We start from the raw sequence: 25,675 nt of genomic DNA, 5'->3' as shown, positions 1-25,675 counted from the left end.
GGGGACAAGGGGTATAAATTGCCCTGATATATCCACTGCTTTTTACACCGTTATCCAGCTCAAAGTAGCTCCACACCTTGCTAGAATCTAGAGAGGCCTGAAATTTAAAATAACGCTAGCCTTAGCTCAGAGCGCCGCCATCACTGTACTGATAAAGACATAGACATATATATATATATATATATATATATATACATAGACTCCGCATAGCGTCTATGTAGGAGTCTATGTAAATATATGTCTATGACATTATCAGTACAGTAATGGCAGCTCTCTGAGCTAAAGCTAGTGTTCTAGGATGTAAACCGTGGTTTTTATTAAGCTTCTTGTGCACTTTTTAAGTTATTAATGCTTAACGTTTTAAATGTCAGGGCTCTCCAGATTCTAGCAAGGAGGTGTGGAACTACTTTGAGCTGAATAACACTGAAAAAAACGATTTATCAGGGCAAATTATGCCTCGTGTCACCCAGTCTGAAGGGTGTTTGGACAAACTTTCTTAAAATTTCTGGATCTCGGAACGCTGTGGGAGAACGGAGGTGTGCTATTCATCAAAGGTAAGAACTTTTTATCATGTTATACTACAACAAAAGTCCATTTTACACCAGAGTTCTCCTTTAAGTTGCTACATGATTCATTTTGTGTTCCTTCTTAGTCTGAATGACTTCCGTATTCATTTATAATGTTATAAAGTTTTTTTATGTGAAATAAAAACATTGAATAAGAAAGTGTGTCGAAACTTTGGACTAATAATGTATATATAGAAGCATCAATGCTTATTTGTCCCCCTTATCTTTTATGTATAATTATCAACGTATAAAAAGTATTTTTAAATGAAGTCTTTTAAGTAAGTGTAATCACATTTAAATTATGCTAATGCTACCTTAAACTCAAAATTAGACAGTTCTTATTTTAAAGGTTAAGTAACCCTTTAGTTAGCGTGATTACATTTACATATTTTATTAGTGTCTCTGGGTTAAGTGGTCTTTATACTGATGGGCAGGACTCTTCTCTATCTGATTGATTGTGTGGGAAGATTACTGGGGTCTAAATGGAACTGTAATTACTCTGTGGCAGTAGATCACCACTCGCTCTTTCTTTCCTGAGGCAGTTGTTTGTAGTGTTTTTACAGTATCGGCACTATCATACACCCTGCACAAGATCTGCACAAGGTCTCGATGCTCATTGCTATCTTACACCCTATCAACAGTCTATTTTCACGCATTGTGCCATCACTGTTAAAATAGGTGGTCTGGAAGTGAGGTGTGTTCAGGTAAATATCTGACGTGTTTCTATATATTTTAGTGGTGGAAAACACAGGAAGGTGCTCCACTGACTGATTAAAACCCTGACAAGAGTCAAACACCAATGCATCAGTCTATTTCAATAACATTACTGTTCTCTTAAATGAGCTGCTGGTGTATCGTCACAGTGTAAACGAGCAGCTCAGTATCAGTGATTGGTTTATTTCACGTTATGCCCAAATTAAATCACACCCATGATTAATTAAGAGAATTAGTACACGTCTTTCGCGCATTTCAACCCTCACGATACCAAAGACACACAGACAATTCTTTAGATCGCTAAAATAGAGCCCTAAGGCCCCATTCACACGAATTAGGGTGTTTTTACAAACAAAGGATTTTGTCTGTGTTTTGGCCGGCCATCCACACAAAAACGGCATTTTAGATCATTGAGCTTTTCAAAAATGCCTTCCAAGATTCTTCTTCTTCTTCTTCTTCTTTTTGTTTTTTTTTACATATTTAGGCAAATCAAATTAATTGTACCGCTAATTATAATGTAAGTCTAATACATATTAGCCAAAAAAAATCTAAATTGTAGCACTGTAGTGCTAAAAAAGTTTTTTCTATTATTATTATTATTATTATTATTATTACTGTTTATTTTGTTTTTAATAAAGTAGTATTATTTTAGTTAGCATTGTATATGGAAAGATTACTGAGGTCCAAACCTCAGTGTGGTGGATTCCCACTCTTCCTGTCTTCAGACTGTGGTGTAGAACTCGTTGCTGAGTCAGATATAGGTGGATATCTATGACTACTTGTTTAATTAATCTGTAATAGATAATAAAAAAACAATAATCTACAACTCTGCATGCATTTATGTCTCAGCATGCTGATGTGAATGATTACAGGTGTGGTGTGATTAAACAATGAGTCTTGTCACTAGGTGATGTAAAAAAAAAGTGCTATAAAAAGCACTCTGAGGCTACTTTTGGGTAGTGTACCTCTTGGTGAGAGCCATAAGCTCCTCCCATCAGGAACATTCAAGTACATTTACTCATGATTGGGTATTCACATATTCACATATTCACTTTACAGAACTATATTTGTTACATATACATATTAATACTTCTATGGTACATCAGTCACTTTTATAACCAATGTCATTGCACCTTGCACTTTGCTTGGTTAATTATTTAATTTAATGATCGTTAGCGACATCTACTGCACTTCTCTGTTTACAGATAGTTCTTTACCTTGTATAGAAAGTTTTTTATACCCTTTTATATTTTCTATGCTTCTGTGTTAGCATGTGCCAGGGATTTCTGTAAGTCTTCAGCTGACACTCTAGGATTCTTCCTCACCTCATTGATCATTCTGCGCTGTGCTCTTGCAGTCATCTTTACAGGACTTTACCACGCCTAGGGAGAGTAGCAACAGTGCTGAACTTTCTCCATTTGTAGAGCGTCTGTCTTAGTGTAGACACATGAACATCAAAGCTTTTAGAGATACTTTTGGAAACATTTCCAGCAGCTTCATGTAAGTAAACAATTCTTGAACGTAGATCTACCTATTTGATTGCTTAACATGCCTCTATAGAGCAATGAAAGACATCTAGCTTTCCAACTGGCATTGTTGTTCAGCAGGACAATGCTCACCCACACACTGTGGAAATGTGTTCCCTGATTTTTTTTTCTCTTTTTTAAATCTGATTTAAAACCACTCTTCCTGTCTTCAGGCTAGTAGCTGAGTCATCTACGCTGATATTTATAATTTCCTGTTTAATTTAACTGTAAAGGAAAGTAAATCCATGTTGTCGCAGATGTTTCTTAGCCTTGGCCTTGAGGTTATGGTTTGTTCCATACTGTCAGATTTCTATTTTCAGCTGTTATCAGCCTCAGCAGTCTCTCTCTCTCATGTGGGCTGGTTAAGGGGATGCTCAGAGGATGCGCTAGTGAAGCAGGTCATCTGACTCCAGCACTTCCTGGAACACTGGAGCTCTGTGATCTCTTTCTCTTCTGTCGGAGACGGGTTGTTAATTTGTGTCCCTGAGTCAAGGAAATATTTTTAAGTGCGGCCTTCGGGTCGAGCGTGTCGAACGGCGGGAGTTGCATCAGCCGGCTGGGTGATTTATGGGGCGTTCACATTACAGGGTTGAAAGGCTTTTTAAATGAACTGGAACGAATCAAATCAAATGTTTTGCCTGAATGTGACACAGCCCACAATGCTGAAAAAAATCACAAATCTGATATCTCTCATATTACAGCTAGATTAAATAAAGACCACGACGAAATGAATTAGAAAAGGTGACGTAAAGCCCAATAAGCCCTTTTTTAGATCATCCTTATTGTGATCCAATACCGAGCCAGATTATGGGATGTATTGGGAATGCAGTGTGATTGTTTATTAACTAAAGTGATCTATTTTAAGCGTTTTTTTATTTTATTGTTAATTATTATGGCTTACAGCAAATAAAACCCCAAAAATCAGAATCACAGGAAATTAGAATATTATATAAGACCAATTGGTACCTTTGGCAGTGTGGGCAGTGTGCCAAGTCCTGCTGGAAAATGAAATCTGCATCTCCATTATAATATTTGTCAGCAGAGAGAAGCATTAATACATCTATATAATATATGAGTTTTTTCATTTTTACAACTGAATTACTAAAATAAAAAATATATTTTTTTTAAATATTAAAAGCATAAAAAATTTATGCACTAAAAAAGGAAAACAAAATGTGTGAAAAGTCATTAAAAAAAATCACAATGGTGTCCCTCTGAGTATAGTCTATGAACAGACTGTTTGATTATAAAATTAATTTCGTCTCTTTCAAATGGTCTACCACTGGTGATCTGTTTTGTGTAATTAGTGCTCAGATTCTCTGTGTTCTAAAAGCAACGAAAATGGAGATACTCATTTTTCTTTGGAAAGCGACAAAATCTGAATGATGATGAAGCTTGTGGTCCATTCAAATTATTTATTCAGATTAAATGTTTCTATATATAGCAACAAATAGAATTGTCTCACTGTTGTGTGTGAACATTATTCTTAAACACATTGGTTTTCCCATAGTGTTCCCTAAGTAAGTGACCAGATTCCGTTTTTTCCACATTTAGGCAAACATGCTAAAGTATGATACTGCTGTAGCATGAATATTACATTTTAAAAACGTTCTTACAGAAGTTTAGTTCTAATCTGGACCACTGTAGTGTAAAGTTTAGTCAGTTAACTGTGGACTAGATAATCTGATATAGGAAAAATCTGAATTAGTGTGTGTGAACGCTACCTATTACAACCTGTTATGACTTATTACCTATTATCTTGCAAATTGTGTTCCTCTAAGAATGACCTGATGTCAGATTCAGATTTTTTGTTGCTGTAGTGTGAATTCAGCTGTGTTCCTGTAAATGTAGTCTAGACATCTGGATTCAGATCGCCTACATATGGCAATAAATCTGAATCAGTGTGTGAACGCTACCTATTACACCCTTTAATTACCTATTTCCTATTATCTTGCAATTTTTGTTTCACTAAGCATGGCCTGAGGTCAGATTCAGATTTTTAATCGCTGTAGTGTGAATTCAGCAGTGTATGGAGTCTAGACAGTCGGATTCAGATCCCCTACAAATGGCGAGAAATCTGAACTAGTGTGTGTGAACGCTACCTGTTACAACCTATTACCTATTAACTTGCAATTATCTTGCAAACTTTCAAAAAAAGAACGACCTGAGGCCCGATTCTGAGGTCAGATTCAGATTATGTGGACAATTGGATTCAGATCACCTACATATGGCAATAAATCAGAATCAGTGTGTGTGAACGCTTCCTATTACATCCTATTACCTATCATGTAGCAATTTTTGCTCCTCTAAGAATGGCCTGAGGTCAGATTCAGATTTTTAGTCGCTATAATTTGAATTCAGCAGTGTTCCTGTAAATGAAGTCTAGACAGCCAGATAAATCTGAATTTTTCTGCTGCAGTGTGAACGCTGCTGCCACTTACATATGGTCCCACAGTGGCGTTGTAAGTGAGGTCGGTGCCTCCGGGCCGTTGACCCTGCTGGGCCTGTGTTGCTCTATGGAGGTCTCTGATTGGTGAAGGCCGCTGGCTCTGTGCCAGTGATCCATCGCACCACTGACCACTCTCTCTCTCTCTGATTAGTCTGAATAATGAATTGCCAGCTATAAGAGTTCTAGTCCTGAGCTTATGAAATATACATCTAGCTGCAGGACAGAGCAGACGCCACCGCGTCTGAGTGACCCGGTCAGTCTGGGGGTGTGGACGAGTGTCTGTGAGACTCTCTCTCTCTCTTTCTTGCTCTCGTGCTCGCTCTCTCTCTCTCTCTCTCACCAGCCTCTCCTGTTTATGTTTTTATTTTCTCTCGTCCTTTTCTTCTCTCTCCTGCTTTTCTCTGCCGGTTGGGTCTCTGTTGTGCTTCTTTAAACCACTCTTGTTTCCCAAAATCCCTCATTATCCCCTCCTCTCCCCTCCCCTCCTTTCTCAGGTATTTGCCTCCTGTCCCCCGCTTCCCTTTCCTTACCCCCCCCCCACTCTCTCTCTCTCTCTCTCTCTCACTCTCGTGCTCTCTCACTCTCTTGGTCATGGTCTCTCTCTCTCTCTTTTGGTGCCTCCTCCTCAGATGGATTCTTCAGTCTTCAGTCAGTGGGCTGGAACTGCCGGCAGTGGAGAGAGAGAGAGAGAGAGAGAGAGAGAGAGAGAGAGAGAGAGAGAGAGAGAGAGAGAGAGAGAGACTGAACGAGAGACTGAACGAGAGAGAGTGATATAAACAAGACAAATAAGAGAGAGAAGGGAGAGAGAGTGTGTATGAAAGAATATAGTGGCATAGCAAAAGAGAAAGAGAGCACGAGAGAGAGAGAGAGAGAGAGAGAGAGAGAGCAATTTTAAAGTAAGGAGTAGGAAGAGAAAAAGGAAGTGTCTGTGTGTAAGAGAGAGAAACAGAGAGAGATACAAATAGAGAAAGAGAAGCAGATAGATAGATAGATAGATAGATAGATAGATAGATAGATAGATAGATAGATAGATAACCTTCTAGAGAAAGAGAAGAAAGAGAGAGCAGTACAGAGGTAAACACATATATAGAGAGAGGTAAATGTAGAAGGAGAGAGGGAGAAAGAGAGAGATAGTGGTAGATATAGAACGAGGTGAAGAGAGAGAGTGGTAGAGAGAGAGAGAGAGAGAGAGAGAGAGAGAGAGAGAAAGAAAGAGGTGGAGAGAGAGGTAGAGAGAGTAAGAGGTGGAGAGAGAGAGTGGTAGAGAGAGAGAGAAAATAAGAGGTGGAGAGAGAGAGAGAGAGAGAGAGGGGGGGGTAGAGAGAGAGAGAGAGGTGTAGATGTGTTGGAGGATGTGGTTTTCCTGAGCTTGCAGAACGCACCGCTGCGCGCGCGCATACTTTGAGCATGAGCTAAACGCGAGCGCGCGCGCAGAGAAAAGTGCGTCCACGCTTCTGGTTCTTGCTGTTTGCCTCGCGCGAGACGCTCTGACCGGGATTTTAGAGAGAAGAGCACGAGGAGCCTGGCTGACCGTCTTCTGCATCTGCTTCATCTTCCTCAGCGCGCGCTCCACACAGCACAGCTGCGGGAAACCTGCTGCCTCCGCGCTCGCTCGCGCCCTTCATGCGCTGATCCGCGAGCACTGAGAACTTCCAGCACCTGAGGGTCCACAGCCCCCCAACAGGTAAGCCTCCTCGCGGTGCCTCGCGCTGTCTGTATGTCCTGTCTGTCTCTGCCTCGTGCTCATCTCGGGGGCTCGTGCACGCAGCTGCTGCTGCTGCTGTTGGTAAACAGGAGAGAGTTTATTTATGTAGGTTATATATAGACTTCCTCACATCCATCATCATCGTAAGGTGATGATTTTGCTACTTATAGGTATATGTTTTAGTAAAATCAACACTCATGTTTTAATCGATAAAATACGGACAATATTTCTCCCAAATTTCAAATAAAAATATAATAAAAAAAGAGCATTTATTTGCAGAAAATGAGAAACCTCAAATAATACAAAGAAAACAAGTTCATATTCCTAAAGTTTTAAGAGGTCAGAAATAAATATTTGGTGGAATAATCCTGGTTTTTAATCACAGTTTTCATGTATCTTGGCATCATGTTCTCCTCCACCAGTCTTACACACTGCTTTTGGTTAACTTTATTCCTTTACTCCTGGTGCAAAAATTCAAGCAGTTCAGCTTGATTCGATGGCTTGTGATCATCCATCTTCCTCTTAATTATTTTCCATTTTCATTTTCAATTTGGTAAAATCAAAGAAACTCATACTTTTTAAGCGGTCTCTTATTTTTTTTTCCAGAGTTGTATATATATAACACATGCATGCATAAAGCATACCTTACCCTAACCCTAAACCTAAACTCTAAAGCTAATGCTCACTCTAATAAACTCAGCTTTACTTTAATCTGTACCTTGACTGAAAATTGACATTAATATATATTTAAGCCAAAAAGCTCAGAATGTATTAATAATATATATATATATATTTTTTAGAGTAGTTGTGATTGTTATCTAAGAGTGGTTCCAGCAGGGTGATGCCAGTGAGGTGTGATGGGTAGCCACAAGCCACAGCTCTTCCACTGTGTGCAGGGGTTAACACCCAGCAGCTGAGCTCAGCCTTCAGCTCTCAGATCTCCAGATAACTCCATCCAGAGTAATCAGATCATCTGCACTTATCTCTCTAATCAGCTCATTAACAGACCTACCTGAGCTTGAGTGTACTCACACAGCCCTGTCACTGAACCACCACGCGCTCCAGCGCTTTCCCGTCGTCACCAGCAACAAACAGCAGCAGTCTGTGGAGTTTTAGTTTTAGATGCTGGAGCTTTAGATTATGGACTATAAGGACAAAAAAAATAAATGTAGCTTGCTTTTTCCAGGGAAAGTTTTCTACCATGTTTTCCACACTATAAGGCGCATTTAAAGTAATTTAATTATCCCAAAATCGTCAGTGCGTCTTATAATCCGGTGCACCTTACACTCTAAAAAACAGAGGTACGATATGAGTACTTTTTTGTACTCAAAGGTAAACTCTTCATAATTGTACCCTCAATGGTACAATATTGGTCTTTACGGGGTCAGATTTGTTCCCTCTGAAGTACAATGTCTTTCCTGACAGCAATAAGTACAAATTTGTTCCATTTAACCAGCCAAAAGGTACATTCAGTATTCTGCATCACTGTACTAATAAACAATATATATTTTAATTGCAATTTTTTTATTTGAAAGCCAGACAATTTTGGATCATCAAGTTTTTGAGCCATATTCAGTTGATGATGATGTTTATAATGTTTATAATCTTTACTGGCACAAAAAATATGGGTACAAAAAAGGACTTTCACTGAAAGGTACTTTTTTGTACCTCAATATAAGGTACAGCCCCAGCGACAAGCTTTGTACTCTTTTAAGTACAAATCTGTACTTACTTTTCTTAGTGTGTACGTAAAGTTTCTCCAGCACCAAGGCTGGAGCAGTATCAGCATTAGCTGCTTACTACACTAAGCCCAAGCTATTTTATTGTTCAGAGATGAGTATTATCGGCCTTTAGCCTGCTGCTAACCCTGGCTAGCACTGCTGGAGCAGCATTAGCATTAGCCACTAACCTAAGAGGTAAGCGCTAGCTCTTTCATCGTTCAGAGGTGAGGCTTATCGGCCTGTAGCTTGCTGCTAACCCTGGCTAGCACTGCTGGAGCAGCATTAGCATTAGCCACTAACCTAAGCGCTAAGCACTATCTCTTTTTTTGTTCAGAGATGAGTATTATCGGCCTGTAGCTTGCTGCTAACCCCAGCTAGCACAGCTGGAGCAGCATTAGTATTAGCCACTAACTGTGCTAAGTTCTAGCTCTTTTACTGTTCAAAGGTGAGTATATTGGACTGTAGCCTGCTGCTAACTCTGGCTAGCACTGCTGGAGCAGCATTAGCATTATCCACTAACCTAAGCGCTAAGCGCTAGCTCTTTCACCGCTCAGAGTTGTGTATTTTCAACCTGTAGCCTGCTGCTAACCCTGGCTAACACTGCTGGAGCAGCATTAGCATTAGCCACTAACCTAAGCGGTAAGCGCTAGCTTTTTCATCATTCAGAAGTGAGCATATCAGACTGTAGTCTGCATGTTTACTGTGTTAAAACAAACTACGTGAGACGAACCGCTAGCTAATATCACCCTGGCTTACCAGAAACACCCAGGGTTCTGGAATTCTAAGCTTACTCTTAATAAAAGGAAGTGCTTTACTCACCCAAATAAACAGTTTTCAAGAGAGAAATCTGTGGAGAAAGTATATATATATATATTTTTAAGAATCACAGTTTTCCTTACTTAACTTATCTTAGCTTAGCTTAGCTGAATTAGATGGAAAACATGGCGGCACCCCTGTTCCTTACTAGTGTCGCATTATAATCTGGTGCGCCTTATGCATGAAAATAGACCAGAAAATAGACGCACTTTATAGTGCAAAAAAAAATACAGTACTAGATTTTGGAGCATTGCTGTGAGGATTTGGTTGCAGTCAGCAGGAGAATAGAGAATTTTGGAGTTTTGGATGGAGCTCCATCATTCCAGAGAACACAGTTCCACTTCTCCACAGCTCAATGCTTCAATATACATTATTTGCAGCATCTGTCACTGACTGAGGTTTATTACAGCTGCTGCTGTCAGTTTATTGCATTCAAGCTGAGTGCAAACGCAGAACCACATAGGCTTCTGAAGTCTGGAACTTCAGTGCATATACCACTGATAATGTGCACTAAAGGGGGAGGCTTTTATACTACACATATCATTTTTTTTACCTCTAGGTAGTAGTTGTAGTAGGTAGTAGTATTTATCTGCTTTACAGAGTCATATTATGTTGGTAATACTTTTCTCCAGGAAATAGACAAGCTGCCTATGTGCATTTGCACATCTATGTCAACAGTGATGCGTGCAACATAAAGAAACATTCAGACATATAGTGTAAAAATAAGGCCAGAACATGCTGGCCGATATCAGCACGGCCTTAAAGTGGTAGACAAAATTAGTGATATATATGTTTTGCAATATTGTATAAATGTTGTATTGATATTTAGTAAATAGTTTTGTGATTGGTTGTGATCGGTTTTATACTCTGCCTTTTGATTGGATAAAAAAGTAAAGTTTTTCTCAGAGAGCACTTTTCTTTTACTTTGGGATTAAGATGACAAATGTCCAGTTTAAGCACTTATTTGGTTTACTTTATAAATTAAACAAAATACAGCGCTCATCATTTATCTTGCTTGGTAATCGTATTACCTCTTTTGTGTGTTTTCCTGTTAAGAATAGTACACACTGTTCAGGGTTATGATAGTAACATTAGCTGAAGTATATTTAGGATTACAATGGCACTACTGAGGTAAGTTTAAGTTAAAATGGCACTACTGAGGTAAATGTATGACGAGAATGGCACTACTGAGGTTAATCTGAGATTAGAATAGCTAATATACTGAGGTAAATTAATGACAAAAGTCACAGTTCTGTGGTACATCTATAAATAGAATGACACTACTGAGGTAAATTTATAAGTAGAATGACACTACTAAGGTAAATATTTCATTAGAATGGCACTACTGAGGTAAATTTTAAATCAAATGTCAACTGAGGTAGGTTTAAGATTAGAATGGCACTACTGAGGTTAATGTATAATTAGAATGACACTACTGAGGTAAAAATGTGACTAAAGTGGCATTACTAAGGTAAATGTATAATGAGAATAGCACTACTGAAGTAAATATAAGACTGGAATGGCTCTACTTATGTAAATTCACAATTATAATAGCAGTACTTAGTTAAATTACAGTACAATGCCACTGCTAAGGTAAATTTGTGACATAATTTGCTGTTCTGAGGTAAATTTATCAATAGAATGACACTACTGAGTTAAATGTATAATAAGATTGTCACTACTGAGGTAAATTTATGATTAGATTGGCACTACTGAGGTATACTGAGGTTAATGGATAAATAGAATGACACTACTGAGGTAAATGTAAGATCAGAATGGCACTACTGAGGTGTGCTGAGGTAAATGTATAATTAGAATTGCCCTACTGATGTAAAGTCATAATAACAAAAGCACTGCTGAGGTACATTTATGACAAAAATTGCATTGCTGAAGTAAATGTATGAATGTGAATGTTCAATAAATATTTTTAGTGTGTAGTTCTGTAATTAAATTGTATTTGAATTGATTTTGGTGCATCACTACAATATATTGAATCATATCTCTGTATCATGATACACATGTATTGAAGTCTTGCCAATACACATCTATACTGTCTCACACATGGAGGTGTGAGAGAGACAGCTATTGGACAACCCTCTGCTTTTGGCTGACTTATCTAACTACCCCACTGACACACTCTGTCTCTCTCACACACACACACACACACACACCCCTCCTCGCAGAGCTCATCACACAGCCGAGCAGTTTTGCTGGGAGTCACATGTGTAAAGTGTGATCTGGAAGGCATGTGTGAGGAAGCCGGACTTGTCTACCTGACCCCACCGCTCGACCTCTAGCTCTCCTCCTCCTTCCTTCTGCTTTTTTTAGCTTCTATTTGAAGAACATGCAAGACTTTCACAACAAAACATGAAGACAATAGCAGCCCTGGAGTTCAGCACAAAGGAATGCGTGGAAAAAGATCAGCTCTTAAAAACAAAACGGAGGTTCCTCAGTGCTTCCTGGTTTGAATATACATTTAAAAGAATGGTTTTGATTGGCTGTTGTTTCTAAGAAAAGAAATTAAACTTCTGCACACAATTGAATCGAATTGATTCAATGGGCACGCCCACAACAAATTCCATTTGCCATTGAGAACACATTTTCAAGAAATGGTGATGATATTAAGTGCAAACTTACCTCAGTAGTGCTATTCTAATCATACATTTACCTTAGTAGCATGAATTAACCCCAGCAGTGCTAGTCTAGACATACGTTCACCTCAGCAGTGATATTCTAAGCATGAATTTACCCCAGCAGTGCTATTCTAGACATACATTGACCTCAGCAGTGCTATTCTAATCATAAAGTTACCTCAGCAGTGCTATTCTAATGATACATTTACCTCAGTAGTGATATTCTTATCATGAATTTACCTGGACAGAGCTATTCTAATCATACATTTACCTCAGTAGTGCTATTCTATCTTAAAATCTACCCCAGTAGTGACATGCTAACCTTACATTTACCTCAGTAGTGCCATTCTAATCATGAATTTACTTCAGAAATGACAGCAATCTTACATTTAATGTTAGCAGTGCTATTCTAATCATACATTTATCTCAGTAGAGCTATTCTAATCATTAATGTGCTTTAGCAGTGCTATTCTAATGATACATTTACTTCAGCAATGCTATTCTAATCACACAATCACCTTAGCAGTGCTATTCTAATCATACATTTACCTCAGTAGTGCTAATCTAATCATGAATTCACCTCAGCAGTGCAATTATAATCATACATTCACCTCAGCAGTGCTATTCTAATCATACAGTCACCTCAGCAGTGCTATTCTAATCATGAATTTACCCCAGCAGTGCTATTCTAATCATGAATTTACCTGAGCAGAGCTATTCTAATCGTAAATTGATCTCAGCTGTGCTATTCTAATCATACATTTACCTCAGCAGTGCTATTTTAATCATAAAGTTACCTCAGTAGTGCCATTCTAATCATGAATTTGCTTCAGCAATGACATTCTAATTTTACATTTACGTCAGCTGTGCTATTCTAGTCACACATTAAGGTAGCCAGCTAACAATTACTGTTAGTAGAGCATTTTCTGTACTTTACAATCTGTATTTTTTTAATGATTATATTGGAAATTAGATGAAAAATTACTTAAGAGTAAATCATTGTCTTTGGCCAAATTTAGTATTTAATGTATTTGTCAATTAAAAAAATATTTTAAAAAGACTTTATAGTAGAAAAGACACAATTCAAGTGTGGATTAATAATAATAAAAAAAAAGTTAATTTTAGGCTTATTTTTTATTGCAGTCTTCTGTTAATATTGATTTTAGGTTTGTAGTTTTGTGGTGGCTGTTTAATAGAGTGGTTACTGAACCAGTCCTCAGGGAAGTCCTCAGACGACCCAGATTTTTGCTCCAACACAACTTGCAACAGGATACAGTAAATATATGGACCGTCTGAGAACCATTCATTTTAAGGGCCCACATTTCATGTTAACAGCATCTTGCTGAACCTCCAGAGTGTCTTACATGGGAATAATGTTACACAGATAACATCTGTCTAATGTTTTGAGCTTTATGTCAACCCAATGTTGGTTTATGATGGATAGGTGACTTTGATTTCCAACTAAAAATTATGTAGGTCTAATATTAAGGTTGAATCCAACATTTTTTGTCAGATAGCTGGCTTTGATGTTCAACAAAAACATAACATTTGTCTAATGTTTGGTGCTCAATGTCAACCCAGCATTGGTGTATGATAGACAGGTGCCAAACTGATATTGGTTTTAGACAGATAGTGACTTTGATATTGAGTTTGTGATTCATATTTGACTTTGATTTGTTACCAAAATCCCACATTAATTGATGTTGGTTTTTGACAGATATGTGACTTAAGTTTCCAACCAAAATTCAACGTCTGTCCAATGTTGTAGCTTAAGGTAAACCCAATGTTGGTTTTTGAAGCATATGTGACTTTAGTTTCTTACCAAAGTCCAACATCTCTCTATGATGTTGTCTAATGCATATGTGACTTTGATTTCCATGAAAAATTCAACATCTGTCTAATGTTGGAGCTTGAGAGTTGTGTCAGTCGCATGTTAAAGCTTGATGCCAAACTGATGTTAGTTGTAGACATATAGGTGGCTTTGATATCTAACAAAAATATATAATGTCTGTCTAATGTTGGAGCTTAGTATCAACCTAATATTGGTGTTAGACAGATATTTGGTTGGCTTTGATAGCCAACAAAAATATAACGTTTTGTCTAATGTTGGAGCTTGGTACGAAAATTCAACATCTAATTAATGCTAAGGTTTAGGGTCAAGCCAATTATAGTTTAAGATGGATATGTGACTTTAGTTCCTTACCAAAGTCCAATATCTATCTATGTTGTTTACTGATGGATATGTGACTTTGATTTTCATAAGAACATCTGTCTAATGTTGGAGCTTGGTATCAACCTACTTTTAGTTTTTGATTTATATTATGTCAATTGATGTTTGTTTTTGATGGACCAAAATTCAATGTCTGTCTAAGGTTGAAACTTGATGGCAACCTAATATTGGTGGTAGACAGAAAGGTGGCTTTGATTGCCAACACAAATATAATGTTTGTCTAATGTTGGAGCTTAGTACTAAAATTCAACATCTGACTAATGCTGGACCCAATGTTGTTTTTTGATGGATATGGGACTTTAGTTTCTTACAAAAGTCCAACATCTGTCTGTGTTGTTTTCTGATGGATATAGAACCTTAATTTCCATGAAAAATTCAACATCTGTCTAATGTTGGAGCTTGAGGTCAACTCAGTGTTGTTTTTTGATTGACGGAACTTGGTGTCAACCCAGTATTGGTTTTAGAGAGATACTTTAATTTCAGCCAAAAATTAACATCTCTATAATGTTGGAGCTTAAAGGCCTACTCAATGTTGTTTTTTAATGGTTGGAACTTGTGGTCAATCCCGTATTGTTTTTTTAGGAGATCTGTAACTTTAATGTCAGCCAAATTTAAATTTCTGTTTAATGTTGCAGCTTGAGGTCAACTCAGTGTTGTTTTTTGATGGATGGAGCTTGGTGTCAATCCAATATTGGTTATATTGACAGATCTGTAACTTTCATTTCAGGCAAAATTTAACATCTGTTTAATATTGGAGCTTGAGGTCAACTCAATGTTATTTTTTGATAGATGGAACTTGGTATCAATCCAATATTGGTTTTTGAGAGATATGTAACTTTGATTTTAGCTAAAAAAATGTAACATCTGTCTAATGTTGGAGCTTGAGGTGAACTCAATGTTGTATTTTTATGGATGGAGCATTGTGTCAAATGCAGTACTGGTTATTGACAGATCTGACACTTTTATTTCAGCCAAAATTTAACATTAGTCAGATTAGTATTGTTTTTTGAGAGATCTGTAACTTTGATTTTAGCCAAAGAAAATTAACATCTGTCTAATGTTGGAGCTTGAGGTCAACTCAATGTTGTTTTTTTGATTCATAGAATTTGGTGTCAATCCAGTATTGGTTTTTGACAGATCTGTAACTTTGATTTCAGCCAAAATGTAACATCTGTTTAATGTTGGAGCTTGAGGTCAACTTAGTGTTATTTTTTGATGTATGAAGCTTGGTGTCAATCCAATATTGGTTATATTGACAGATCTATAACTTTCATTTCAGGCAACATGTAACATCTGTTTAATGTTGGAGCTTGAGGTCAACTTAGTGTTATTTTTTGATGTATGAAGCTTGGTGTCAATCCAATATTGGTTATATTGACAGATCTATAACTTTCATTTCAGGCAACATGTAACATCTGTTTAATGTTGGAGCTTGAGGTCAACTCAGTGTTGTTTTTTGATTGACGGAACTTGGTGTCAACCCAATATTGGTTTTTGAGAGATATGTAACTTTGATTTTAGCTAAAAAAAAAATAACATTTGTTTAATGTTGGAGCTTGATGTCAACTCAATGTTGTTTTTGGTGGATGGAGCTTGGTGTCAACCCAGTATTGGTTAAATTGACAGATCTATAACTTTGATTTCAGCGAAAATGTCATGTCTGTTTAATGTTGGTGCTTGATGTCAACCCAATGTTGTTTTTAAATTTAAGAAGAGTAGAGCATTGGGTTTTGTTAAGTTGTTGTAAAGTAGTTTTTCTAACATCAGACTGACGTATTGCACCTGCTAGGTGTAGATGATGTGGTGCTTTTTTTTGGGAACTTTAAAACCTCCCTAAAATCAATATTAACCATTTTGTATTGTTTTAGTTCTTGTCTCTGGTCAAATTTAGGTCAATTTATCACTGTCTGCTGAAAGATTCTTGGTTTGTCTTTGGGATCGCCCCAAAGACCTCCCTTTTTTTTGGCACCTTCATTTGTAAGAGTGCAGGGAGGAGAAGGAAAGAGAGAAATGTGGGGCAATGGAAGAAAATAGGGGGGGAAATGGAGATGGGTGGGGGTGGCGGGGGCAAACTGTCATTAATCAGTTCCAGTGGCTGCCTGTGAGGCAGACAGTGTTTGGCCATGCTGGGCCGTGTGCCTCAGGAGGACACGCACAGAGGATCCGTTGTCAGTGTGGAATCTGGAGCATCGAGAGCTACTGGGCACCAGCGGCTCCTCTACGTTCTCCGTGCGGCGTCTCGCCATCTTAAAGTGATAGTTCAGCCAAAAACCAGACTCCAGCAATCTGAGCAATTTCCTGTTTTACCCACAATACCCTCTATTTAATAAAAAAAGAGGGGATGTAGTTATTGCAGACGAGGCTAACTGCGCTAACTAGCGCTATAAGCTTGTGGCTAACGGTTCAGCATCACGTCTCACACTCTGGCCTCAGTCTGGGTGCAGTCGGTACACAGTCTGAGACCTGAGTTACCATGATCTGTAAACACGTCTGCATGTAGAACAGCATCAGAAACCACCTTCAGCAGCTTCACACCTCTCTGAGATCTCACAGCTGATCAGACCGTACTGCATTATAGAGAACACATGATGTTATACACGCACTGGCCACTTTATTAGAAACACCTTTCTGGTACTTTTTACTTACAGCCACTTCATCAGAAATCTGGTCATTTCAACTGGCCACTTCATTAGAAACACAGTAAATTTATGCTTTTTTGTCACTTTATAAAAAAAAAAAGCCTGTTTTTTCCACTCATTGGACAATTACTAGTAATAAGTTCTACTTTCTGGCCACTTTATTAGAAACACCTCTTTGGTACTTTTTTACTTACTAGACACTGATTTTAGAAGTACTTTTCTGGTACTTTTTACTTACTAGAAACACCTTTCTGGTAATTTTTACTTACTGGACACTTTATAAGAAACACCTTTCTGGTATTTTTTTTACTTACTAGAGACTTTATTAGAAACACCTTTCTGGTACTTTTTCACTTACTAGACACTGATTTTAGAAGCATTTTTCTGGTACTTACTAGAAACACCTTTCTGGTACGTTTTACTTATTGACCACCTTATTAGAAACACAGTAAATGTATGCCTTTTTTATACATTTTTTACTATAAAACCTGACTAAACAATCAGCAGTAATAAGTTCTACCTGCTGGTCACTTTATAAGAAACACCTTTCTGGTACTTTTGGTACACGGGCAAATATATAAGACTTACGTACTGCCCATTTTATTAGAAGCATTATATTTTTCACTCTCTGGCCACTTTGTTAGAAACACCCTAGCTAGTACTTCCACTCACTGGCCAATTTATTAGAAACACCTACCTTGTACCTTCAGCTCACTGGGTACTTCTTTAGAAAAACCCTAACTGTTTTTACCACTCACTGGCCACTTTATTGGAAACCCCCTAACTAGTACTGTTACTTACTGGCCACTTTATTAGAAACCTGGTCATTTCGACACTTTGGCAAATTTATAAGAAACGCCCCCCTTAGGCCTCCTAACTGGCCACTTTATTAGAAACACCATTTCTTGTATTTTCTACTCATTAACCACTTTATTAGAAACACAGTAAATGTATGCACTTTATTAAAAAAAGCTGCCTGGTATTTTCTTTATTAGAAACATCTCTTTGCAATTAGAAACACCACCTGTTTTTTCCACTCACTGTACCAGTAATACGTCTTTTTTTGCTGTCCACTTTATTAGAAACACCTGCCTTGTTCCTTCAACTCATTGGTCACTTCGTTAGAAGCCCCCTCACTAGTACTTTCACTAACTGGCCACTTCATTAGAAACCCCTAACATACTTCAACTAACTGGCCACTTTATTGGAAACACTTACTTTCCCCAAAGTGTTTGTAGGTGTTTCTAATAAAGTGACCGTATGTGTTTTAATGAATCAGGTTGTATATTTCGCTGTTTGGCACGTTTTCCCAGGTTTAGTAGTGTGATATAAACACAATGGCGCTCCCCGAGGCTGGAAAACCAATTAACCGTGTCTTCCATCTGTCTGTTGGTAAAGGCGGTGTGTTGGGCTCGTGTTAATGAGTAATAGGCCGAGGGTCTCGCGTCAGACCATCAACATTTACGCTGCTAAATCTGTAAATGTTGCTAAATCTGCTCTTGTTGTGAGCGCGGTCGCCGGTACCTGAGCGGCGGAGCCGGCAGCTGTTCTCCGGTGTTTGAGCGAACGCGTGATTAATGGAAGCGAAAGCTCCAATATTTTGGTAACCTGATTAGGACGGAGGATCCATCTCTTGCGTCCAATTAAATCTAATTTGGCTAATTGGAAGGCCTGGGTGCATTGGAAACTCAATTACTGCGTACCGTGTGGACGCGAGTTTGAAGTGACTGACGTCTTACATGTCTTTTTTTATCCTACGCTTCATCCTCATATATATTTATATATATATATATATATATATATATATATATATGTCCCCCTCTGTCCTCATCTTTTCCAAAGACTCCGTGAGAAAGAGCTCTCTCTGAACGTGTAATTAGGGCAGTGGTTCTCCCGCAGTGTTCCTTGAACGGCGCTCTCACTCCAGGAGAAAAAGTAGACTCTCTCTTCTGACGAGGCAGCCTACAAATCAGATGTCATTTCGCGTTCTCGCCGCCGCCTCACCGGGCTGAGTGGGCGGATGGTGGAGTTGGGTTGGGGAGGGGGGGTGCAGGGGGGGGGGGGGGGGGCGGTTGATGCGGTGCTGGCGTTAGCTGGGCGTCTTGATGGAAGATGAATGGTAATTTCTGCTCCTCTCGCGCTACACAACCTGGCACTTTGAATGGATTATGCTCTCGTGATTCGCGCCAAGACTGCGTTCTTCATTTCCTGACACTTGTCTCATCACACAGAGTCAAGATTTGTCAGGAGTTTGCTGTCTGGCATCGGCAGATAATTGCTTTATAAGGATATCGCTATCAAACAGGTGTCAATAGTCAATATTTGAAGAAGCCTTTATTAAACTCGAAGAAAACTGTATTTCTGTATTACTGCAGAAATAAGTTTTCTTCAGGAGTTGCTCTGTATATATTTCTACACTGCAAAAAAATCCTTTGGCAAAAAGTAGACAAAATAGATATAAATTGAGACATAAATACTTGATCACAACGTCTTAAAATGAGTGAAGTAAGACTTAAATCAAGCTAAAAATCACTGATTTTGTGGCTTAAAGTTGTACACATGGTTCAAAATGACTAGACTGGTGCCTTTTGGTGTTTAATTTGAGTTCAAGTGACTTAAAATAAGCTGAAAATTCTAAGTAAGCGAGAATAAGATAAATTTTGTCTAAAATAAGTGAAACAATCTTAAACTAACACAAACAAATATTTATTGCTTTGAAAATAGTTAATTTTTACTTGCTAAGATTTAGTTTTTTGCTATGTACATTTTTTTTTTGCTGTTTGTTGTTCTTTATACGCAAGGAAAACCGTTTGTTCTTTAAGGAACCTTTTAAATTGTTCCTAAATTGGTGTAGAAGCGTGTTTGACATTGGGGCACATTTGCTACTATAAATCAAAGCTCTCATTATCTGCTAATGCTATGCTATAGGGGATTTCCTGCAGACAGTTGATGAGACAGTGATGGTCAAGGTCTTAGTGAGGCTGCTGTCTCTAACTCTGTGCATAGGGTTGGACAATGAAACTGAAACACCTGGTTTTAGAGCACAGTAATTTATTGTGGTGACGGACAGTTCTGGTGGAAACAGGAGAGTTGAGGTGCACATTGAATTCTGTCGTGATTTGATCAGCCGTGGTTTTATGTTTTTTTGGATACAATCCGGGTTAGCACCCGAACATCCCTTTCAGACAGCTTCCTCTTACAGCGTCCACAGTTAATCCTGTTGGATGTGGTTGGTCCTTCTTGGTGGTATGCTGACATTACCCTGGATACCGTGGCTCTTGATGCTTCACAAAGACTTGCTGTCTTGGTCACAGATGCTCCAGCAAGACGTGCACCAACAATTTGTCCTCTTTTGAACAAAAACTGTGCTCTTACTCTGCTAATTGAACATTCACACTCTGCTCTTACTGGTGCAATGTACAATTAATGAAGATTAGCCACCAGGCTGCTCCAATTTAGCCATGAAACCTCCCACACTAAAATGACAGGTGTTTCAGTTTCATTGTCCGACCCCTATAATAGTGTTTGTGATTCATTAAACAACATGTCAGTTCAGTACAGAGTCAGAAAGCACATAATCCAGTCTTTCTGAGATTAGTTAACGGTGGCTCAGTTTAAAGGCAGTGTGTGGATTACTTTTGCTCGCTGAACCGCGGCTCTAAAACAAAGTCTAGCCAGAGGTCTGAGGAAGCGGCGGGCCCGAGCCTGTTATTTCCCGAAGACGAATCGACTCAGTTTGTAATGGGTGGTCGGGAAAATTGTGCCGCCATTGATCCAGTAATGTTGGAGAAGGACATGTCAATAGTCTATTTGGGAGGGAAAGAACTTGGCCTGGGTTTGCTGTAATGAAGAAATGGCTGGGAGCGAATTTAGATCATGCCACGAGTATTCCTCTGGAATGCGCACATGCTGTTTTTGAACACAATCGAGGCAAAATGTGCATGTGTTCCCCCAATATACCCTTTTATAATTAGTGATGCACAGAAATCAGCATTTTTTTAGTTGAAAAGTAAATGGGGACGCACAAAAGCGCCACACTTTTGATTAACTAAGAGAATTAGTTAATGTAATTGGTGCCCTCACGATACCAAACACACACCAACCCGCCCTAAAACCGGCTGTGCAATACCCAATTGACCAATGCGCTATAGATTGCTAAAACAGGGCCCATATTGGCTTTTTTCGTGATCTATAGCTGTTAACCATGAACCGTGCAGCTTGTTTGGAGGCGTGTCAGTGTGTCTTTGCTATCGTAACAACGGGAAAAGTACACATTGTGTGTCTCAAAATACACCAACGCATGTGCTAATTCTCTTAAATAATCATGGGTGTTTTTGGCCGTAACGTGAAATAAACCAATCAGCATGTAACTTGCTGGAACAGCAATGATATTTTATTCTATATTCTGTTTATTGTTGATTTAAAAGTTGGTGGCACTGTGGGTTAGTGGTTAGCACGTTCGCCTCCCAGCACTGGGGTCTTGGGTTCAAGTCCCTATCTGGGTGGAGTTTACCTGTTCCAAGTTCTGCCTGTGTCTGCGTGGGTTTCCTCCGGGGACTCCGGTTTCCTCCCACATTCCAAAAACATGGAGATTAGGTAAATTGCATACTCTAAAATTACCCAGAAAAATGTAATACTCCAAATTGATTTGTATAAGTATGTGTATTGTATATGATTGTGTGTGTATAAAATGTATATATATGACTGTGTGCCCAGATATGGATTGGCACTCTGTCCTGGGAAAATGCTGTAGTGCGTGATACAGTCTTTCAGGTGGACGGGGTTGTTTCCGGTTGAGAGTACGCTGTGCGCTATTGGCTACTGCTTCTCACTGGTGTGTGGATGAGTGTTGAGTATAAATGATTGTGTGTAAAAATGTGATTATAAAGCATCCTTTGGTTTCTAGAAAGGCACTATATAAGTTTAACTTCAGTTATTCATTCATTCATTAATAAAAGTTGTGTTTGTCTAACAGGTGTGCATTGAGCGTGCATGGCGCATTCATGTGTTGCCAAGATAGCAATGAACATCTGACTACTGACTGTTGTCATGGTTTAAAATCAGTCAGTGGTGCAACTGTGTTTTCTGTTGCCAAGATAGCAATATCCCAAAAATGTACCTGAACACACCTCTCACTTTCAGACCACCACAGCCATCAGCGAAGATTTATTCACAAGCACTGTTGCTGTTTAATCGATGCAGATGAGGAAGGCATGAAAATAGACTGTTTATGGGGTGTAAGATAGCAATGAGCATCACGATACACAATGACTGCAACTCTTTATAATAATTCCAGGTGTGGAATTATACCAGTGCTGTGAAAAGAGTGAGCAGAATAGCAGAGCAGAAATATATATATTTGTCCAGATGAACAGTGCAGGGAAAATCTAAATTGGAGAGGGAAGGGAGTGGCAGAGCGAAGGAGAGGGAGAAAGGGATGAAAGGCAGGAGGGACGGGAGAGAGGGAGAGATATTGCTTGTCCTTTATTCTCCTGTGTATGAAATCGTTGTCAAGGGGCCGGTTCCCATGGCAATTCCATCGGCCGTGTCTGGGTTTCCAGCATGGCCATGGCCAGGTCTTGCGATGCTGAAAGGATGGGAGTGCTGGGTTCACGCTGAACAAAAGGCGAAGTGTCTCTCGCCCCGCCTGGCGAGGGAGAGAGAGAGAGAGAGAAAGAAGGAGAGAGAGAGAGAGAGGTTTTTTAACCCTCCTTGCTCTTCTATCGGCACACACAGAACGCCTTGAATGCCCCTTAAAATAAATTGTTTATTAATTTCTCTTTCAGAGCTCAGTGAAAGAAATGAAAATACACTACCGTTCAAAAGTTTGGGGTCACATTGAAACGTCCTTATTTTTGAAGGAAAAGCACTGTACTTTTCAATGAAGATAACTTTAAACTAGTCCTAACTTTAAACAAATACACTCTGTACATTGCTAATGTGGTAAATGACTGTTCTAGCTGCAAATGTCTGGTTTTGGTGCAATATCTACATAGGTGTATAGAGGCCCATTTCCAGCAACTATCACTCCAGTGTTCTAATGGTACAATGTGTTTGCTCATTGGCTCAGAAGGCTAATTGATGATTAGATGTTCACACACCTGAAAACAGTCTAGCTCATTACAGAAGCTACAAAACTGACCTTCCTTTGAGCAGATTGAGTTTCTGGAGCATCACATTGGTGGGGTCAATTAAACGCTCAAAATGGCCAGAAAAAGAGAACTTTCATCTGAAACTCGACAGTCTATTCTTGTTCTTAAAAATGAAGGCTATTCCATGCGAGAAATTGCTAAGAAATTGAAGATTTCCTACAACGGTGTGTACTACTCCCTTCAGAGGACAGCACAAACAGGCTCTAACCAGAGTAGAAAAAGAAGTGGGAGGCCGCGTTGCACAACTAAGCAAGAAGATAAGTACATTAGAGTCTCTAGTTTGAGAAACAGACGCCTCACAGGTCCCCAACTGGCATCTTCATTAAATAGTACCCGCAAAACACCAGTGTCAACATCTACAGTGAAGAGGCGGCTGCGGGATTTTGGGCTTCAGGGCAGAGTGGCAAAGAAAACGCCATATCTGAGACTGGCTAATAAAAGAAAAAGATTAAGATGGGCAAAAGAACACAGACATTGGACAGAGGAAGACTGGAAAAAAGTGTTGTGGACGGATGAATCCAAGTTTGAGGTGTTTGGATCACAAAGAAGAACGTTTGTGAGACGCAGAACAAACGAAAATATGCTGGAAGAATGCCTGACGCCATCTGTTAAGCATGGTGGAGGTAATGTGATGGTCTGGGGTTGCTTTGGTGCTGGTAAGGTGGGAGATTTGTACAGGGTAAAAGGGATTCTGAATAAGGAAGGCTATCACTCCATTTTGCAACGCCATGCCATACCCAGTGGACAGCGCCTGATCGGAGCCAATTTCGTCCTACAACAGGACAATGACCCTAAACACACCTCCAAATGTGCAAGAACTATTTACAGCAGAAGCAGGCAGCTGGTATTCTATTGGAAATGGAGTGGCCAGCGCAGTCACCAGATCTGAACCCCATTGAGCTGTTGTGGGAGCAGCTTGACCGTATGGTACGCCAGAAGTGCCCATCCAACCAATCCAACTTGTGGGAGCTGCTTCTAGAAGCGTGGGGTGCAATTTCTCCAGCTTACCTCAACAAATTAACAGCTAGAATGCCAAAGGTGTGCAATGCTGTAATTGCTGCAAATGGAGGATTCTTTGATGAAAGCAAAGTTTGATGTAAAAACAATGTTATTTCAAATACAAATCATTATTTCTAACCTTGTCAATGTCTTGACTCTATTTTCTATTCATTTCACAACGTATTGTGGTGAATAAGTGTGACTTTTCATGGAAAACACAAAATTGTTTGAGTGACCCCAAACTTTTGAAAGGTAGTGTAAATGGGAATTTAATGAAAAACATCATTCGGAAAATGTCAATCGATTTCAGATTTGTTTTTGAGTGTAGAAGAGAAGATATCACTTCATGGTCGCACATAGAACATTTTCTTCACTGAAGATTGCTTTTAAAAATGGTGTTTTTTAAGTAAGAGTTTACATACAGTTCTTGGTCTATGCAAAAGTAGCAAGGCTGCATCTCAAAAAATTTGAATATCATTGAAAAAAAGTGCATGCTGGGAATTGGAGTCGTTGTTGTGTAGTTCAGGATCCAGAGAAGGCAGATTGACAGCGTCAGGACTGACAGTATGGGTTAGATTATTTTACTTATTTATAGTAGAATTTATCATTATTTTATTCAGACTTTCTTAGAATTTTTACCTTATTTTATTAATTCTTATTCTTATTTGGAAATATAAACCAGAAAATAAGAGATTAATTCTAGATTTAAGTCTTACTTCACTCATTTTGAGACTTTTAGATTAGTTATTTGAGGTTATTTAATTTAATCTTGCTAAGATTTTTTTTTGCTTTATTTCAGTTTATTCGTATTTATCTACATATATTTTGTCTAGTTTTCACCAATGGATTTTTTTTTGCAGTGCAGAAGTGCAATTTCTAACCTACTGATGCAGAATGTCTCAATTTACAAATCCCCCAAACAGCGTAAGTCATGGCACAAGTTTGACCTCAGAAGTTGCTGTTTTTTTATCGTAAAAGCTTCCAAATACTGAATGTAGTCATTTCCACTTTTTTCTTGCTAGCTTCCTCCTTCTTGCTCTCAGTTCTTCCAGCCCCCTCCAGCTGTGTTGAGCGATTTGACTGTATTTTGACTGTGACTCATCATCATCCTCATCATCATTTTGTTGAGTTCCTGTCACATGCCCCCTGTTACTACCCCTAGTAACCTCACTGCAAAAAAATCCATTGGCATAAACTAGACAAAAATATATGTAAATTGAGATGTTTATGCTTATGTTAAGCAAAAAAACTGCCAATGGGGTAAGCAAAATTTTCTTAGTAAGATTTATTATAACAAGCAATCGCAAAGTCTCAAAATGAATGAAGTAACCCCTAAATCAAGCAAATATCTCTGTTTTTCGGCTTACATTTGGACACAAGAAACAGAATAATTTGAATGGTGACTTTTTGTGCTTATTTTAAGTTTAAGCCACTTCTACTTCTTTTACATTACATTACATTACATTTGACAGACGCTTTTGTCCAAAGCGACTTACAATAGTGAAGTACAAAAATAATAGAAGTT

At 38.7% G+C, this 25,675-nt stretch overlaps 1 protein-coding gene and 1 long non-coding RNA gene across 3 annotated transcripts in view; both read left to right on the top strand.

Moving 5' to 3' along the window:
* Positions 1–6,036: 6,036 nt before the first annotated feature.
* The window catches only part of LOC107196951 (raftlin), a 181,854-nt gene continuing 162,215 nt past the window's right edge, over positions 6,037–25,675 (top strand). The window contains exon 1 of one of the 2 annotated variants that reach the window (XM_022679877.2): positions 6,037–6,939. The gene's annotated coding sequence lies outside the window, so the exon portion shown is untranslated. The remainder of the gene's footprint in view (positions 6,940–25,675) is intronic. The other variant, XM_022679876.2, reaches the window with a different exon arrangement.
* LOC125784414 (uncharacterized) overlaps positions 20,402–25,675 on the top strand; it is a 182,683-nt gene continuing 177,409 nt past the window's right edge. The window contains exon 1 of the long non-coding RNA XR_007427209.1: positions 20,402–20,487. This is a non-coding gene — a long non-coding RNA (uncharacterized LOC125784414). The remainder of the gene's footprint in view (positions 20,488–25,675) is intronic.

Source organism: Astyanax mexicanus, chromosome 1 (assembly GCF_023375975.1).
Source record: "Astyanax mexicanus isolate ESR-SI-001 chromosome 1, AstMex3_surface, whole genome shotgun sequence".
NCBI lineage: Eukaryota > Metazoa > Chordata > Actinopteri > Characiformes > Acestrorhamphidae > Astyanax > Astyanax mexicanus.
This window is presented reverse-complemented; position numbering and strand designations above follow the sequence as displayed.